This window comes from Eptesicus fuscus, chromosome 15 (assembly GCF_027574615.1).
Source record: "Eptesicus fuscus isolate TK198812 chromosome 15, DD_ASM_mEF_20220401, whole genome shotgun sequence".
NCBI lineage: Eukaryota > Metazoa > Chordata > Mammalia > Chiroptera > Vespertilionidae > Eptesicus > Eptesicus fuscus.
Window position 1 is genome coordinate 57,028,970 of NC_072487.1, and position 17,924 is coordinate 57,046,893.

The 17,924-nt window shown below is 43.7% G+C and overlaps 1 protein-coding gene across 1 annotated transcript in view; it reads right to left on the minus strand.

Annotated features, from left to right (window-relative positions):
* ABCA1 (ATP binding cassette subfamily A member 1) overlaps nucleotides 1–17,688 on the minus strand; it is a 112,039-nt gene extending 94,351 nt beyond the window's left edge. Inside the window, exon 1 of the mRNA XM_008141836.3 lies at nucleotides 17,438–17,688. The gene's annotated coding sequence lies outside the window, so the exon portion shown is untranslated. The remainder of the gene's footprint in view (nucleotides 1–17,437) is intronic.
* Nucleotides 17,689–17,924: the final 236 nt, after the last annotated feature.

A 17,924-nucleotide genomic window follows, 5' to 3' on the forward strand; every position in this document is an offset into this window, starting at 1 on the left:
GCGCCAGAGGTTACTGGAAATATTGGGGGAACACTTTGTAAAGTATATGATTGTCTCACTTGACTGGATTTGTATTATGCTGTACACTTGAATACAAAATAATACTGAATGTAAACTGTAATTTAAAAATAACATTAAAAAAAAGAGAGAAGAGAAAGCCAAAATCCTCCCATTTTTAATTGCTTTTGCAATAGACCTACAGATTTCCCTTAGGCTAAAAGGAGAAACCCCAAGCAAAACCGGGTTTCGTTATAATAAAATTAAAAAAATTAATTTAATTTTTAAAAACCCCAAGGAACTACCACAACACACCCACTGGAACTACTAAAATGTTTTAATTGTTACTGTTAGCGAGTATGTGAAGCAATGGGCACTCCCATACACCGCTCGTGGGAATGTAAAATGGAACAGCAACTTTGCCCAACAGTTCCTGTAGTTACACAGACTGAGGCTACAGCCCAGCCGTCCCACCCTAGGTATAACAGTGCCCCTTTATCCACAGGGGAGGTGTTCCAGGACCCCCAGCAGATGTCTGAAACCACAGATAGCACCAAAGCCTTTAGACTATGGTTTTTCCTATACATACATACCTACCGTAAAGTTTAATTTACAAATTAGGCACAGGAAGGGATTAACCACAGGCACTAATAATCAAGTAGTGCAATTATGACCAGATAGTGTAGTAAAAGTTATGTGACCCTATTAAGTAAAATAAGGGTAACTTGAACACAAGCCCTGCCATACGGTGACAGTTGATCTGATACCGAGATGGCTACTAAGGGACTAACAGGCAAGGAATATACACTGAGTGGCCAGATTATTATGATCTCTGAACACATAATAATCTGGCCACTCAGTGTATATCCTATATAATAAAAGGCTAATATGCACATTGTCCCCTAGACCAGGAGTTCGACCAGCAGGCAGGCTGGCCAACCGCCCATGTCCCCTCCCCCTGGCCAGGCTTGCCAGACCCTACCCATGCACAAATTCATGCACTGGGCGTCTAATATATATATATACACTGAGTGGCCAGATTATTATGCGTTCAAAGATCATAATAATCTGGCCACTCAGTGTATATAAAGTGTGGATATGCTTAACAAAGAGATAATACATGTCCCAGGCCTTACAGAACAGGATGGTGCAAGATTTCATCATGCTAGTCAGAATGGCAGCCAACTTAAAACTTATGAATTGTTTTGTCATGGAATTTTCCATTTAATGTTTTTTGGACTGTGGTTAACTGTGGATAACTGAAACCACGGATAATGAAACCACAGATAAAGGGAACCACTGTATTTACCTGAAAGAAATGACAGCGTATGCTCACATAACTGTACATGAATTTTTGTAGAAGTCTTATACAGTACAGCCCAGATTGAAAACAACCCAAATGTCCATCAACTAGTAAATACATTACAATGGAATACTACTCAGCAATAAAAAGGAACAACCTACTGATACACGCAGCAGAATGGACCAATGTCAAAAGCCTCAGCTATTAGAAGCAAGCCAGACACAAAAAAACTACATATGGCAGGACTCCGCTCATTCTCACATTCTGCAAAATGGAATAATAGGAACAGAAATCAGAAGAGTGGTTATGGGTGGGGGAGAGGACAGACTATAAAGGAGCACAGAATGATGGAAACATTCCACATCACAATTTTGGTAGTGGTTATATAACTATTCCCATTTATCACCGAACTGCTCACTTAAAAAGGATAAACTTAATTGTATGTAAATTATATACATCAATAGCCTGACTTTTCCTCCCCTCTCCACCCCGGCAACCAGAATAAGAACTTGCCTTCCATTATAATAATTAACATTCTCCACAAGTCCAATCATACCTTGGAAGACCTAAGAACTGCATAGTGTAAAGCTTGATTATTGTGTAATTCCCCAGGAAGGTGAATAGTGAATCAAATATTCACCATCTATTCATTGAACAAACAACTGTGACCTTAACTTTACAAGACTTCTATTCGCCACAACAAATACTGATTGAGTTCCTCTTATGTGTCAGGCGCTGTTCTAGACACTGGTGATTCAGCAGTGAACAAAAGAAGCCAAGTCCCTGCTCTCAAGGAACTCCAGCAAGGAAGTGGAGAATTTACAAATAACAGTGGGTGGTTACAGCAGAGGGTGGTCGGAATAATGAAGAAAAATAAAACAGAGTAAGGGGACAGAAAGCAATAGGGGGAGGGTGACTCCTTTCTGCCGAGACACCCTGGGGACAGTGAAACAAGAGGGTAGGCCATATGCTACTTGCAAAGGGGTCTCCAAGTGACAGCTGGAATTGTGAATTCTTTTAACGTTTCCCTAAACCAAAACGGGAAATGCCAGAGAGACTCAGTGATGCTGGCAAAAGAAAAACATATCCGTTCACAGGAAGCTGGCGTGAAGGGGGAAGTGAGGACCCCCGTCAGCACCTACCACACTGCCCCTCCACCCCATCTCACCAAAACGACGCGCCCTTTTGAACCTCACAGATAAGTTTCAAAGAGAGATAAGAAATATAAAAAAGAAAGGAGAGGGGGAGAGGAAGACATTCTGAAAGCACAAGATGGGGGTGTGTTTTCCCCCCCACTTAGCAAAGTAAAACAAAAAAACAGGAACTACTTCCCGTGACTACCTCTTCTTTTTAGATAGAAGCTCAACCCTAAATCTAGAGGGCATGGCCTCACATGCCCGCAGTGGTCTTAAACAAATTAAGAGTTCCTGTTAGCAGTGCCAACATGAGCATTTTTTTTTATTACATTTCCTTCAACATTAAAATCTTGTATTAGGAGATAGAAAGAATTCGATGGATTTCGGAGACCCGCTCTCACCTCACACCTGCTCCACTCTACAGAGAAGCTGAAGCTCCCCAAAAAGTGTCTTGCCCAAAGTCACCCCCTAGAGTAAGAGCCGGCCCCTAGGTTTCTCAGGAAATAACTTCCAAAACAACCGCTGTATGCCCTTTCCCACCACGGTATTTCTCCCACAACAGTTTGTTCTTCTGAATAGTTCATAACCCAGAATGTGCGGTGAGCAACTCATTTTCATCCATCAAAACAGTGGTTTTATGAAAGCCATTTCTCGAAACTCCAGATTAATTAATAAGTGTGTGTATGTGTGTATTCTTCTCTGTCAGGCAAATTTCCAGATGGTTACCAGAAGTGAGACTGACATTTCTGACATCTATCAGTATTTCCCTTGATGGATCTGTTCCTACATGTCTTCTATCAATAAACAGCTAGCCAGGAGCCCACAATGCAGGAGAGAGATGTAAGGCAGGATTTAACTATATCACATACAAACGAAAATGTATTGGTGCTGAAGCTCAACCGATTGCCTACTCATGAGATGTGGATGCAAAAGCAAGAATTACAGATTTGTGCATCTCATCTCCAGAGAGGTGCAGAGGGTCCTGGAAGCCCAACAGATGTGCTTGCTTGGGGAAAGGTTTGTTCTCTCATAGCCTCTGAGCATATGTGTCTGAGCATATAGCCACATTCAGGAAACAGGCTCATGAGGTAACTGAAAGTCAGAAGACCAGGCCGGAAGATGCTTACTGCGCCCATGACTGAAGACATGGCTGTGGCGGTGGGGATTTCAGTCATCCTGTGATTCCCCCAGCAGACTGACTTGTCAGCTTTATTAAGCCTGAGGCTAATTTAACTGCTTCAGTTTAACTTTTCTGGCCTCCAGGTGCTATTCAGCTCTCGAGCCTTAAGGTCATCCTTACTAACCCTTAAATTCCCCTGCACATTCCCAACCATCCTGTAGACCCACATTTAAGTAAAACTGCCCTTATAGTTGCCATTAGGCCATTAGAACCCTGCAGAGAGACCAAGAGCTGGTCCTCAGTCACCCATGGAATTTTATTCTACTTAAGTAAACGATAACATTTAAATACTCAAATTTGAGGAGGCAATGAGTATAAGAGGTCCTCCAAGAATAAAATGAAACCATTCTGTCAACTCTGCTATTGCACTACCCAGTTAAATAATATAGATCCAGTGAATTTAATCAATGCCAGCACTCTGTAATTTAGAGGGACTTCTTTGAAATTACCAAATGTGTCACCTCTACTTGGTTATTAGTAGCAATACGTTTATAGATAACTGCACACTCTTCTTATACCCTGGGATACATTATTCCATTTCCTGGACAAAATTATTTGCTAATAGCTAGTTTTCAAAATGAGGGCTATGAAATAAATACATAAAAACTAAAAGTTAGAAGAGATCCACGAATACTGTAGAAATCTGTAACTGGCCTTTGAGATGCATTAATTTCTCAAGCGTCAACAATTCTATTTTAAAGGAGACTCAAGAAATTTAAATCTATTATCATGATCCTACTCAACACTCAACACTCCAGTTTCAGTCTCAAGACCTCTCAAACTGCCACGGGCCAGGGTTTCTGAAAGCAAATCTGTACTGTAACCCAGTTCTTGTCTCATCGTAGAATTATGGAGAAATTCTAACAAAGGGTTAGATAGCCCTTCTTCCTCCGGCTGATTTCCGCTGAGCGCACACACACACACACACACACACACACACACAGCAACCTTCAAAGGAGGGCTTCACCAAACAATACAACTATTTGCCTTTTCCCTGGTTGGGTGTACGCAGAACAAAGGAAAAAGAACCTTTCCCCTAGAAAAAGAAATCAACCTGTCACAGAAAGTAAAAATTCAAAACTTTTCAACCACAATCAAAATGCCCAAATAAGTGGGACCTGCGGAGAAGGAACTACTGGTCAAACACCCTGAGCTATAGAAGCACCAGCAAAAACAAGACTCCACCAACAGCCCTATAGTTACAGATAAACTTGGTCGCATAATGTTCCCTGCTGTTGCAGGCGGGGTTTTCCAAGAGAATTTTAGGATAAAAGGCTTAGTGAATATATCAGCAAAAACTGTTTTGTTTGGCTTACATCTCTTAGAGGGTCAACGTCTTCAGACATACTATCATCTCCCAGCTCAAAGGGTTTATTTTTACAGAAAAGCTCAAAGGATTTGGGGGATACACAAACCCAAATCCCTCCGCTGCCTTCCCTTGTTTGGCCCCCTACCACCATGCAGCAAACGCCCCCAAACATTCTTAACTCTTTTTATGTTCTTAAATTAACTGGCCCAGTAGAAAGAAGGGAGGTTTTGGAGTCAGAGAAAACTGGGTTTGAATCCCGACTCTTGCTACTTAGCAGCTCTGGGACCCTAGGGACTCTGAACCCCTGTATCCTTTCCATAAAATAGAGCTAGTAATGTACATAAAACATTTAGCCAGTTCCAGTAAACAGTAGCCATTATGATTAGTGCAGCTGACTTCACAGGGTAAAGCACTCATCAAGGGTGGGGCACAGAGTGGGCGGTTTATTAAAGGAATCTCTCTTCCATCTCCTTTGTCCACAGAAGGTACTACACACACACCCCCGAACCCCAATGGACTTTCCAGAACAAACTGAACATCTTCCCAGGGCCCAGCTCAGTGGAGGATGTGCGAGGGTTACCCTGGTGTTCTAGTACCACTTCTGCCATTGTTTTACCATAATACCCCCTTTGGGGGCTCCCACCACTCACTCCTATTATTCCCTCCACACTCATGGAAGTCAGCCCCCAGGTTCCGCGGAGGCACACTGCCAAGCTTCCTTCCAGTCTTCAGCACCTGAGTTTTCCTCTCTACCCTACTTACTCCGGCCTCGATGTCAATTACCAATTTGGCTTTATAATTCCTTCCTCTTTTCAGCTCTTCCTATCATCTTCTCCAGAGCACCAGCGTAGCAGGTGCTCCCTGCTAAACTGTGAGTCCTGTGCAGCGAGCTAACGTGTCTCAGCCTCTTCTTATCCTCTGCCACGCTGAGCCCAGTGCCCAGGAGGACTCCGTGCTCCGCAAACATTTGTAGAATGAAGCCCTCAGAAGTCAGACCCCAGGGATGGGAGAAAAGAGTAAAAATAGGTTCACTACAGTAACCAGTCAGAAATTTCATTAAAAGTAAAGGTTCGGGTAGCCTAAAACCATGACAAATTTTCCAGCTGTGTTCAAAGCAACACGAGTTCAGGCAGGAGTGCATGTCATCTGGCTTTTCTCAAAGCCGCTCTAATTTGTTGGAAAGGACATTCACTTTCATTGACTTCACGTGAGCAAAGAGCCTGTCATTCGCTGGACTGAGGCTCTAGAGCCCTTGGAAACATGCTAATAAGAGCACCTCTCCTAGGGGCTCCACCCCAATACCAGACTGTCAGCTTCGGTCAGGAACACTGAGCTCTAACGTCATAGGCTCAAGTCAAGAACTGGCTTCATGAAGCATATCAACACCTGAATACAAGTTTTCTACCTCAACACTATTCCCTTTACTTTTGCCCAAACCAGTTCTCTAATCTCCGGGCTCTTGTCCAGTTCTAGTTCACAGAGTCTATGGCCAAACCCAGCAACCTTCTTCGGAAGGTCCTCTTTCACCAGCTAGCTCTTGGGGAGGGCAGGCATGTGTCATGTGAGCCAGACACCTCTGTTTCTGCAGCCTGGTGAGGTAGGTGAGAATGTAGTCAGGGTTCCAGAATAGTCAGAGAAGCACAGGATCTAGCCCTGCCCTCCCAACTTGATAATTGAACTCCTCTGTGATAACCAAAACAAACCACTTTGCCAGCTGCCTGGCTAAATTTAGGAGAAGAAAGAGGAATAAAATCACAAGTTTAAATCCACATACTTGTGATTTTGAAAAACAAAAACGGAAGGATGTTAGTTCTTAAAAAAAAAAAATTGCTGGTAATATGAACTCCATTACTTGAAGTCTGGGAGGATTCTCCCAAAAGAAATAGATCTGTTTTATTCCAATACCAGAGGCCCGGTGCACGAGATTCATGCACTGGGGCAGGGGGAGGGTCCCTCAGCCCGGCCTGTGCCCTTTCGCAGTCCGGGAGCCCTAAGGGGATGTCCACTGATAGCTTAGGCCAGCTGGGGAGTCGGACATCCTTAGCGCTGTTGCAGAGGCGCTCGCCAGCCTTGAGCTGGCTCCTGGCTGAGCGGCACCCTCCCGCCCCCCACCCCATCCCCGTGAGAGAGCACACTGACCACCAGGGGGCAGCTCCTGCATTGGGTGTCTGCCCCCTGGTGTCAGTGCACATCATTGTGACCAGTAATTCAGCCGTTCGGTCCATTTGCATATTAACCTTTTATTATATAGGATTATCATGATTCTGAGTATGCCTTCTAGAAAGCCCTACTATCATTAAGATGTTCACAAATCAAACATTTTCTGTGCCAGATTAGTAAGTGCTCAAGGAAAGATGAAAGGACACTCAGGGGTGGAACTCCTGACAGCCTCCTTTTTCCAACCGTGGTTTTATAGGGGCATTAAAAGTCCAAACGGTTCAGTCTCCGAAGGGGCCATTGCTAAGTGTCTACATCAGGTGAGCACCAAGGAGTCCCCAAGTGGAGCTCCACCTAAGGACAGGGTGTCCCGCAGCCTCCAGGGCACGTCCACTCCCCTTGATGGAGGCCATTTGAACCAAGTGTCAGAAAACCCTCCATTTGCTCAGCAGAGGAGAAAACCATGTTGTGATCATGTGAAATGTGACTAGAGTCAGAAACTGGAAAGTGGTCTAACACCCCTAAATTTACAAATCCTGCAAGCAGGGCTGACAACTGAAAAAAAACACTATTTGACCAAAGGCTTTCTTTATCTTGAACTCAAGTTCCTTACTACAATTAACACAATCATTAAAGGTAAAAACAGGGGGGGAAATCCTGCCTCGTATCACAATCAATCTTATCTGGCCGAAATTAACATAGAGTTCTGCACTTTTGCGTAAAGGAAGTGGTTCTAAGAAAAGACTCGACCTTCAGGACTTTTGTGATTTCCTTCCAATTGGAATCTACAACCAAAAAGCAATTTTTATTTGAGAGAAAAAAACTAGGTTGAAAAACCCCTTAAGATTCAGATTGGACCAACAGAAAGAATAAGTAAATGAGGCCAGTCCAATATTCAAGGATTCGGGTTCCATTTTAAGCAGAGAAGGATAGACTTCTGTAGATGATTTCCTTTTCCTCTCCTAAAAGGACACTATACTATTACCCAAAATTCTGGTGTAAAGAAGCTTGGATTAAAAAGGCAAGAGGGCAAGATTTTAATTTTCAGTCAATCACAAATGGGGAGTGAATTTAGGCAAGTCGTTCTACCCCTTTGAGCCACAGAACAGACAACCTCTCTTTATGACAAAGAGGCTGCACCGGATGATCTTCCGAGTCTAAGAAAACTGCCTGCAGCTCGGGTATCAGACCTGAGTTTGAATCCTGGGCTCTGCCATGAGCGAAATGTGTGAACCATGAATATGTTATTTAGCTTCTCGCTGTGTCAGGTGCACCACCTGAAAAATAGGCCACCTCAGTGTTTCCCCAAATGCGGGCGAGTTATACAAGATGAATTTAAGCGGTACTTAGAAAATGTTAGGAGATGGACAGGCACCACAATTAAACACTGAATCATGTCATGAGAAAATTCTGTTCTCTTCAGCACTTCCTTAGCCTTTAGAAAAAGGTTATCACATTCAAGAGAACGGTTTTGATTGCTCTTCTCGTCCACACCGCTTTAGCACAGGCTAGTTCCCCTGCTCAACAAGGGAAGAGCACGTCTCAGCTAGCCAGTGCCTTAGGAAAGCCATTTTATTTCATAGATCGTTTTTTTTAAAAGGTAATTATTTTTTAATATATTTTTATTGATTTCAGAGAGGAAGGGAGAGGGAGAAAGATATAGAAATATCAATGATGAGAGAGAATCATTGATTGGCCTCCTCCTGCACGTCCCCAACTGGGGACCGAACCCACAACCTGGGCATGTGCCCTTGACCGTAATCGAACCTGGGACCCTTCAGTCCGCAGGCCGATGCTCTATCCACCGAGCCAAACCAGCTAGGGCTGTAATTATTTTTTAAGTTACCTTCTATTTGAGACAAATGATACCAGTTTCCAATTTAGAAGACCAATATACAGTTAACTTTAAAAATATATTGGTAATTACAAAAATGAGAGTCAATTTAAGTAACTTGAGTGGCTTATTTGCTATCTATCTCAGGGTTACAGTGAAGATTAAACGAGGAATGTAGGGGAAGACTGCCGGGGTTCTTGTCCCGGCATTAAGAAGGGTTCAGCAATCTGGAGAAAGGCTGTGCGTAGATTAAGTAAGAGTCCAAAGACGAAAGATAATTTTGAAAGGCATTGGGAGTCTTGGGGGAAGTGCCCTCTAGCCACTCCAACAGGTGATCACATATGTGACTCAGCCCTTATTGAGCCCCCAAGTTTCATCAACCTTTTGATGAAACTCTTGTAATTATGACATGCTGGAATTGGCTTCCGGCAGAAAACCCAGTCCACACGGGGCTCTCATCTACCCAAGGTCGATGGGTACAACTTCAGCCAGTGAGGAGCATGAGTAGAAGGTACAGTGCAAACAGAAGCGACTACTGAGGATGGATGTCACTTTCCAGAACAACGAGGAGCCAAGAAGGTGTTCTAGAGGTAGAACTCAGAGAAAACCTATAGAGGGAGATTTAGTAAAATACTTATTGAGCCATACTATGTGTTAATCAATGGTGAGAAAACCAGGTGCAGTTCCCTCAAGTATGCCACACAATCTCGGACAAAGCTGTGAAAAATGGTCAGAGTCTTATTTCAAAGAGCCTTGAATGCCAAGCTAAAGGTCATTATGGTGGCAGATCCTTAAAATATTGACATTTGCTCAGCACCTAGTACTTTATATAGTGCTTGAAAAATATTTGCTGAACAAAATGAATTTTAGTTCAATGGTATTTTTTATATATTAACACACTTAATGTATGTATTTTATAAGTATATTTTAAATATTCTATCTTCCTCTTCCCTCTCTCTCCAGTACCAGAGATCACACCTCACCCCAGCAAAGATAAACTGCTACCTCCATGACAAGGACCTACCTCTGGGAGTGGACAAAGGTCTACAAGTCAATCTAAACTCATTAGTCTGAGTATTCACTTTCTCTCTGCCTTTCCCAGGAAGGCTACTCCCACCACCAGTGTTCCCTTTATGTCAAATTTGTATCATTTAAATACCAGAGCCAGTTCATTTCAAGCTGCCATACCCTTGCAGATTTGTTTTCTTTCCAGCTTGGTTTGATTCTTGGCAAAAACAATTATTCCCAACCTGGCATCCTATAGGAATTCTGCAAAGCAAGTGTAGGTAAGGATATGAAACCCAAACAATTTAGCAGCTCCTTTCTCCTCCCATGCCCCTCCCCGAAGTCTTGCTCCTTTTTCTCCCTTCTTCTTCCTTCTAGTCCTAATTTATTATGATTTCTGAAACAACAAATTCATGGCAATGCTTTAAAAAGCTACTCTCAATGAGTCAGATATTTAGAAATATCCTTATAAGGTTAATCCAATTCTCTAGGATGAACATTAACATTCCTTTCTTGGAGGATAAATGAGTCTTAGGAGTCAGCTTTTCTTTTTATCACACACTAGAGGCCCAGCGCACGAAATTCGTGTGCAGGTATGGTCCCTAGGCCTGGCCTGTCATCAGGGCCATCTCCCCCAGCTGTCGGCCCTGCCCCCAGCCGCCACCCATGCCCTGTTCCCCATTAACCCTCAGGCGATCGGAGCCTGAAGGCCGGGGGGAGGGACCGAGAGGTGGTCAGTGCACCTCATAGCGACTGGTCGAGCAGTGGTTCCACCATTTGGTCGATTTGCATATTACTCTTTTATATAGAGAGAGATTGGCTTAACAAGACTGCAATATAAGTTTAAGAAGCAAAGCATATACCCAAAATGGAGATGTCCAGGATGGAGAGCCCAAATGAACATTTATTCCAGGGAGACTCTCCAAACAGTGAGTCGAGGATAAGATCAATGTTTCACTGTGTCTCACTATACCATGTTTGCTCTATTGAAATTTATTGAGATGAACTAACTCCTTCCTTTGTATTTCAGAGGAGAATTTCCTTCTGGTCCTATGACTCAAGTCTTCATCCACCTAATGCACATAAATAGGCAATTTCAACAACTTTCTTTCCTTCTTCCTCTCCTCCCATCATCTTTCTTTCTTCCAACATTATTCTCATGGGAAATACTTTTATGCATTCCCTGGATGTTTCTCTTCTATCTTTCAAAACCTGTTACACTAATGTCCCTCAAGCCACAATTCTGGGCAGCTCCAATCAAAGGATCAGCTTCCCTTTTCCTAAGTGCAGACCTAGCGTTAGAGGATGTAAAAGCCTGGAGGGATCCTTAAAATCCAAGTACTTCAGCCTCTTTTATTTTAAAAACCAAGAACCTAAATCTCAAAACAGCAAAACGACTTGCCCAAGGTCACATGGTTCCTTTGTAGGTTACTGGGGTTATATGCAAAATATAATTATATGTAAGATTGTAGGTATTTGTAATTAAATGTAAAATTTGGAGTGTACATGCCTATGTATATTTTTTCTGAAGACAGAATGCATAACTTTCATCAGATTCTCAAGGTAATAAAAAATTCTCACCCATTAAATATAACCATTGACTGAATTATATATATTATAATTCTTTCTTCCTAGGAAATGTCCCATACAAAATACAGTTATCATAAAATATGTTGACTTCTAGACTAGCCAGATAAAATGTTTTAACTTCCAAGTGTTTCTTGGAAGTTGGATTTGGCATAGAAAATGCTGCAGTTTTCAACATACACACACACACACACACACACACACAGACACAGAGAGAGAGAGAGAGAGAGAGAGAGAGAGAGAGAGAGAGAGAGGATGAATAAAAGGTCCTATACATAAAGGTTATTTTGGTTTCTAAAAAGTATTTAAATTCTAAATTACTTGGTGAATTATCTCATTCTTATTTTAAAAATAAATTAATGTGAAAATCAGAGTACATGAATGTGAAAGTATCTCAAATCACAGCTGCCTCAAAAAGAGAAATGAAACTGAATGGAATCAGAATTGTTTGTTCTAACAAAGTTAGCGGGCCTAGATAATTTAAGTATGTACTAAAATTTCTCAATCATAAACCTAACCTTAACTACAGTTATTTCTCCAACAATTCTATTTCTAATGCTTTTCTATAATTATCCCATTTTAATTATTTTACAATATAGAAAACAAACATTAGTTTCCCATTCTCTTGGTTTGACTCGTTCAAGTCAGCACTTATTGAACATCTTCCATATCCCGTATCAAAAGGGTTGAATTAAGGACTGGGGAGAATAAACCAAAGACCTCCTCCTGGAGAAGTATACGCTCAAAAGGAAGGCAAATAAATGTTAATGATATCAAAACACAATTAAATACATGACATGAACGGTGCTGTAACCCAAACTTATGGGAGTAAAAGAGAAGGGGACAGGTTCATTTTAACTCTGTTGGCAAGGAGTGAATCCATGAGAGTTTATGGGAAGGATGGGCATTTAAATCAGATCTTAAAGTATGTTTTCAAAATGAAAAAAGACAGGATCTCAAAGTTTATTTTGTTTTAGGATCCAAGTCTCATGCATTTTCATTCTAAACACTCTTTAATACAGTTTATCATCTCAATGCAGAGTAACAGAAGGCTCTATTTGAAAACAATTTTACATAGGAGATTTTCATTCTCTGCCTTCAAATACTTCTAAAATGCACCTCTCTATCAGCATCTATGCTGGTTACCTATGCAGGGAACTATTTTCAGGTGAAACTATCCAATGAAAAGGGAAATCGCTCTGACTCTTGTCCGAACTTCAATTGTCAGACTTTGATATTGTGACAGGTCCTACCCTGATCTTGATAAATCCATGAGAGCCAAACTGAGTGGTATGCAACCTCAGCTCCACTACTTACAATCTCCATGATCAGACTACCTAACCTGTCTAATACCTCAGTTTGTAAAAGGAAGATAACAGTACCCTCCTCATGTGGTTCTCTCATGAGAATGAACTGAAATATCACATGTAAAATGCTTAAAACATCTAGCACACAATAAATCAACAATATACATGTTTTGACCAAGAAGAATTTTTTTCTAAGAGTTTATTTCTAACTTGCTACACCATTTCCCATCCTATGTCACTTTTATAAAGTAGACTTTGAAACTGTATTTACTTTCAGAGATGTCTTTAAAAAAGGCTAAATTTGGTTCTTAGACAGTAATGGCAGTAACAGAGAAATAGCTTATTTCAATGGCCCACAACACAATTAAGGATACAACAGGCAGGAATTTTATTGTATTATAAGCAATTTTTAAAAATCCCTTTTTCCTTTTGTTCCTTACACGAGGAGAAAGAGAGAAAGACTGATCAGTTGCCTTCTTCATGCACCCCGACCAGGGATCGAACCCACAAACCAGATATGTGCCCTGACCCGGAATCAAACAAGCAACCTTTTGGTGCACGGACGACGCTCCAACCAACTGAGCCACGCCAGCCAGGGCTGTTCCTTATACTTTAACAGCCAAATACTCTGCCACTCCATTTTCTGTGTATTGTGCACAGAAACATTTTGAGATCATATATCTACTCACGAATATGTGACTGAAGCAACAGCTCACTTTTCATTTTAAACCAAGAACTGGAGTTGAGCAAATCTTGTCTGTTTTTTCCATGGTGTTGCAATCCCTATGCAACCAATGTCCCAACAAGCTGAAGAGAATTCGGCTGGCCCACTCAGAAACAAGGGAAATATGATACAGGCTGCAGATTCTGACAAGGACTTAGCAGATGAACATACCAGAACACAGTGAGCATCCTTGGAAAGGCCTCTGCCAGCAGCAGCCGAAACCGTACCACCTCACTGCTTAGTATGCGAGTTCAAGAACTTGAGCTCACTGGTCAGGTTCAAATCTTAGCTCTGCCACTTGCAAAATGTGTGGTCAGGGTCAAGTAAGTTAACCTCTCAGTTTCTTAAGCTACAAAATAGGAATGATAAGTCAGTTCGTTGTAAAGATAAATTAGTGTTCGAAAAGCATTTGGAACAGTACTTGGCCCACAGTGCTATTGAACTGTCTATTAAATAAACAATGCAATAACTTTGGCATTTATGATTACTGCTACATGCAGATATGAAAAGGGTCTCAATTTTTAGTATAGGCCCTTTCCTAGAAGAGCTAAGTAAAACAAATTTTCAGAAAAATCATTTAAAAGTTGATGCTGACTCCGAGACCATGTGGATTCCAGCAAGAGAGGAATCGACAGGACTACTCCAGCCATGAAGACAGAAGAGAAGCAGTCCAGAGACGGAAGACGCTGATGTGGCCTTCCCATACTAGCAGTTAGCAGCTGTGCATCACTGCAGATTGCCCAGGACCAAACCAGACAGAGTCGGACCTGCATTACCACCATTTGTCCACCATCCAGAACTGAAATGTCAGTGCTGACATGTACACATAAGGAACTGTTGGACATTGAAATTGGGTCTCAAAAGAACTGTTGGCCCAGAAAGAAACTCACTACAGACTGATTCATTTGCCTGTCACCATAACCATTATTGCTTGTCTCATTTTCGGTTCTTATAAGTGTATTTCTAATAGCACATGATCTCACTCATCCAGGGGAAATAATGAACAACGTAGACTGATGAACAAGAACAGACCCAGAAACAAGGAGGCATGGATCAGACTGTCGGGCCTCGGGGGGAGGGTAGGGAAGGGAAGGGTTAAGGGGGAGATCAACCAAAGGACTTGTGTGCAGGCATTAGAGCCTAACCAGCGGTTAAGAACAACAGGGGGGTGGGGGCATGTGTGGGGAGGGGCGTGGGATAGGAATGGGGGGATGAGGACAAATATGTGATACCTTAATCAATAAAGAAATTTAAAATAAATAAATAAATAAATAAATAATAAAATAAGTTGATGCTGGAGTAACTGACCATAAGGAGCACTATACATGCATTATTTCTTTAAGTAGCCAGTAGTGAAAAAAAAAAAATGTATTTGAATCTGAGAGTATTATAGAAAAATACCACATGTCTATTGGTATTTTCTAGATACCCTAAAAGGTTCATAATTAAAGAATCTAAGGCAATGTCCATTTAACTATTTTAGGAGCTAAAAGTTGAAATCATGTACACATTAACAATTTGTAATCACTATAAATATACCATAAGCAACTTACTTTATGGGAGGGAAGATCCCTAAAATATTTAACTGGGAAAATATGCCAACTTCTCTCCATATTAGGTAAATACTACAGAAGATAAAAAGCTGTGCCGCTGTTTCATTCGGTTTCATTAATTTTTAATAATGTAAACAATGAGGCTTCCTAGAGCAAAGGTTTAAAACAATTAAACCCAAATCACCCAATCCTAGACTAATCACTGTCTCACATGACCAGGCCCTAAGTCAAAATGTGTTGGGTGTCCATTACAGGCCTCTAATTTATATGTAAATCAAAATGCTTGTAAGGGTTGAGATTTCAAATGCTCATCTGGAGGGGAGACACACCTATCCCCGGTGTCTCCTTTACAAATGTGTCAGGCTTGTCCTTGGTAAGGGGGCTCATCGATTATCCTGACTACATGCACGGACAGCGGCCATCAAGAAGGCTGGTCACACTGACCCTACCGCTTTTGCTCAAGAAGATACCAATTTGCTCTGTGTGGCCAATGTTCCCCAAATTCTCCCTGTCACGATTTAATGCTCCATATGAGCATCTGGGGAACGGGCTGACTTTGGAAACTTTGTATTTGGAAATGAGTATACTCTCTGAAGAGGCTCTACTCCAGACATTTTCCGTGCTTTCACACTTTCTTGGATTTGCGAGAAGTGTTCTCAACAGAATGATACGAACAACAGAAAGAAGTCTCCATTATTTTTGTGGTGGGGATGAGAAAAATGGGCTGAAATAAAAAGAGATGAGAAAATAAGCACTTTTTTAGTTGAGATTTAAGTTTTGTCTGAAAACAAGATCAAAACTTGGGTTTGGGGCCCCCAACTACTGTTAAAAGAACCAGCAAAACTTGGCTTTTGAAGTTGGAAAATTTTGTGAGGTGGTCCTTTTGGAGGGGGAGGGGCAGGGGGAGGGGGGATCCGGCCTTAGAAAACGACTTGATTTTCATCAACAAGCAAGTTTTTTTTTTTAAATATCAAATTTGTCCTCTATTACATGAATGTCTATACCATCCTCTCACTTTGTGAGGTGTCACTGAAAAGCCTTGGGTTTTAAAAGATGCAAAAAGACAAGGGTAAAAAAAAAAATCTTATTTCCTTTTGTCTAATAAGTGCTGGGGGGGGGGGGAGGGGGGCGGGCAGGCACCTACACACAACCCTGGCACAGGCCCACGCCGCAAGAACCTTCTGAATTACCAAGGTCTGGGAGTCAGGAAACATTCTAACAAAAAACAACCAGAAGGGCTTTCATCTGAACCCCCAGGGTTTCCTTCACGGGATCTCAGTGGGAGCCCGCTAGCAACAACGCCTTGTAGAGCCCGGCCCCACTCTAGCCACAGGGCCAATTCCCAAGCCACCCGGCCAGGAGGCGCTGCGGGCCAGTCCCCCCGGGGCCACCCGCAGCCCGAGCCCAGCCCTCCCCACCCCCACCCCCACCGCGCAGCCCAGCCCAGGCGCGGAGCTCCCAGTTCTGCACCGCCCGCCGGGGTTACTCTCGGTCATTCCTCTGCACCATCTCGCCCCAGCTTCTCCATCCATGCCCGGACTTAGGCTGCCCCAAGAGACTAGCAGCAAAGGGCAGGAAGCTGGCGGGGGCGGGGGGCGCAGTGCAATGGGCACCCTCAGCTCCAGGTTTGTGCAGGCTCTCCTTCTAAATCTTCTGTTTTTTTAAATAATAAAGCTCGTCCCGCTGCGCCAGGGACACCAGCTCCGGTGAGCGCACGGAGACTGTGAGCAGGACCCCCAAGTCAAACCAAGTGAGCAATATCCCCACCGACCCCGTTTGGGACACCTCCCCGGCAGGTTCTTAAGAGGACAAGAACGCGCCGTCCAGTCTGAGGGCGCACGGGGCGGACCCCCGGGTCAGAGCCCAATTCTGACCAGCTTCCTAAGCACCCACTGGGGGCTCAATGTAGGCATTCATCCTGGTGGGCGCCCGCCGACCCGCACCCAGAGGCGTTTCTAGCCGGCCCGGGCACTTCCAAACAAAGGGAGGCGCTCCGTGCAGGACCCGTCACTCTCCCCACTCCGGCAGCAGTGCTCCCAACAGGACCAGGAGCCCCCCAACCCACGATGAGGTACTGCGAGGTACTGCGCCCGGGTCTCCCAGCCCAGAGATGCTCCCGGGGCTCACCACAGGGCGAGCCCGGAGAGCAGCAGCGCCGCGTCTTTGGGTCGCACAGAGCTCGTCCTAGAACGACATCCCCACATTCACGCTACCCCCGCACCATTTCAATGCAAGAGGTGGGGATGTGGGGGTCCGGACTAGAGTCCCCGAATCTTAGCGCATCCCAAAGCCTCCTCAGCCCCGAAACAAAACAAAAACGCCTAGGTCACTGCAGAGCCTCTTACCTGTTTTCCACTTTTGTGTTTTCGTCTCTTTTCCCCACTCCTTGAAAAACCCTTCCGGAGAAGGGGAAGGGGGGGAGGGGAGGGACAGAAAGAAAAGGGAGCGGAGCGCCCCGAGAAATGGGCTCTGGTGGCCCTGGTCCTGCGGCGACCCCTGCCTTGCCCACCCGCGCCCCGGGGGGAAGATGTGTCGGCTCGGCTCGGCGGTCCCGGCCCCACTCTGTCTCGCTCGGAATTACCCGGCTTGTGCCGCGACTAGTTCCTTTTATAGATTCGGCCGCGCTGAGCGCAGAGGTTACTATCGGTCAAAGCCTGTTCTCTCCCTCCTTCCCCGCCCTCTTCCCCCGGCCTGTGTTTTTGTAGCTCAGTCACTCAGCAGAAAGCACGTGGAGCCGCGCCCCGCCCCTTAAACGGGCGATGTCCCGCAGCTCCCCGCAAGGCTGCCGGCGAAAAGTGGGAGACGGGAGGTGCTGCAGGCATCGCCCCGTCC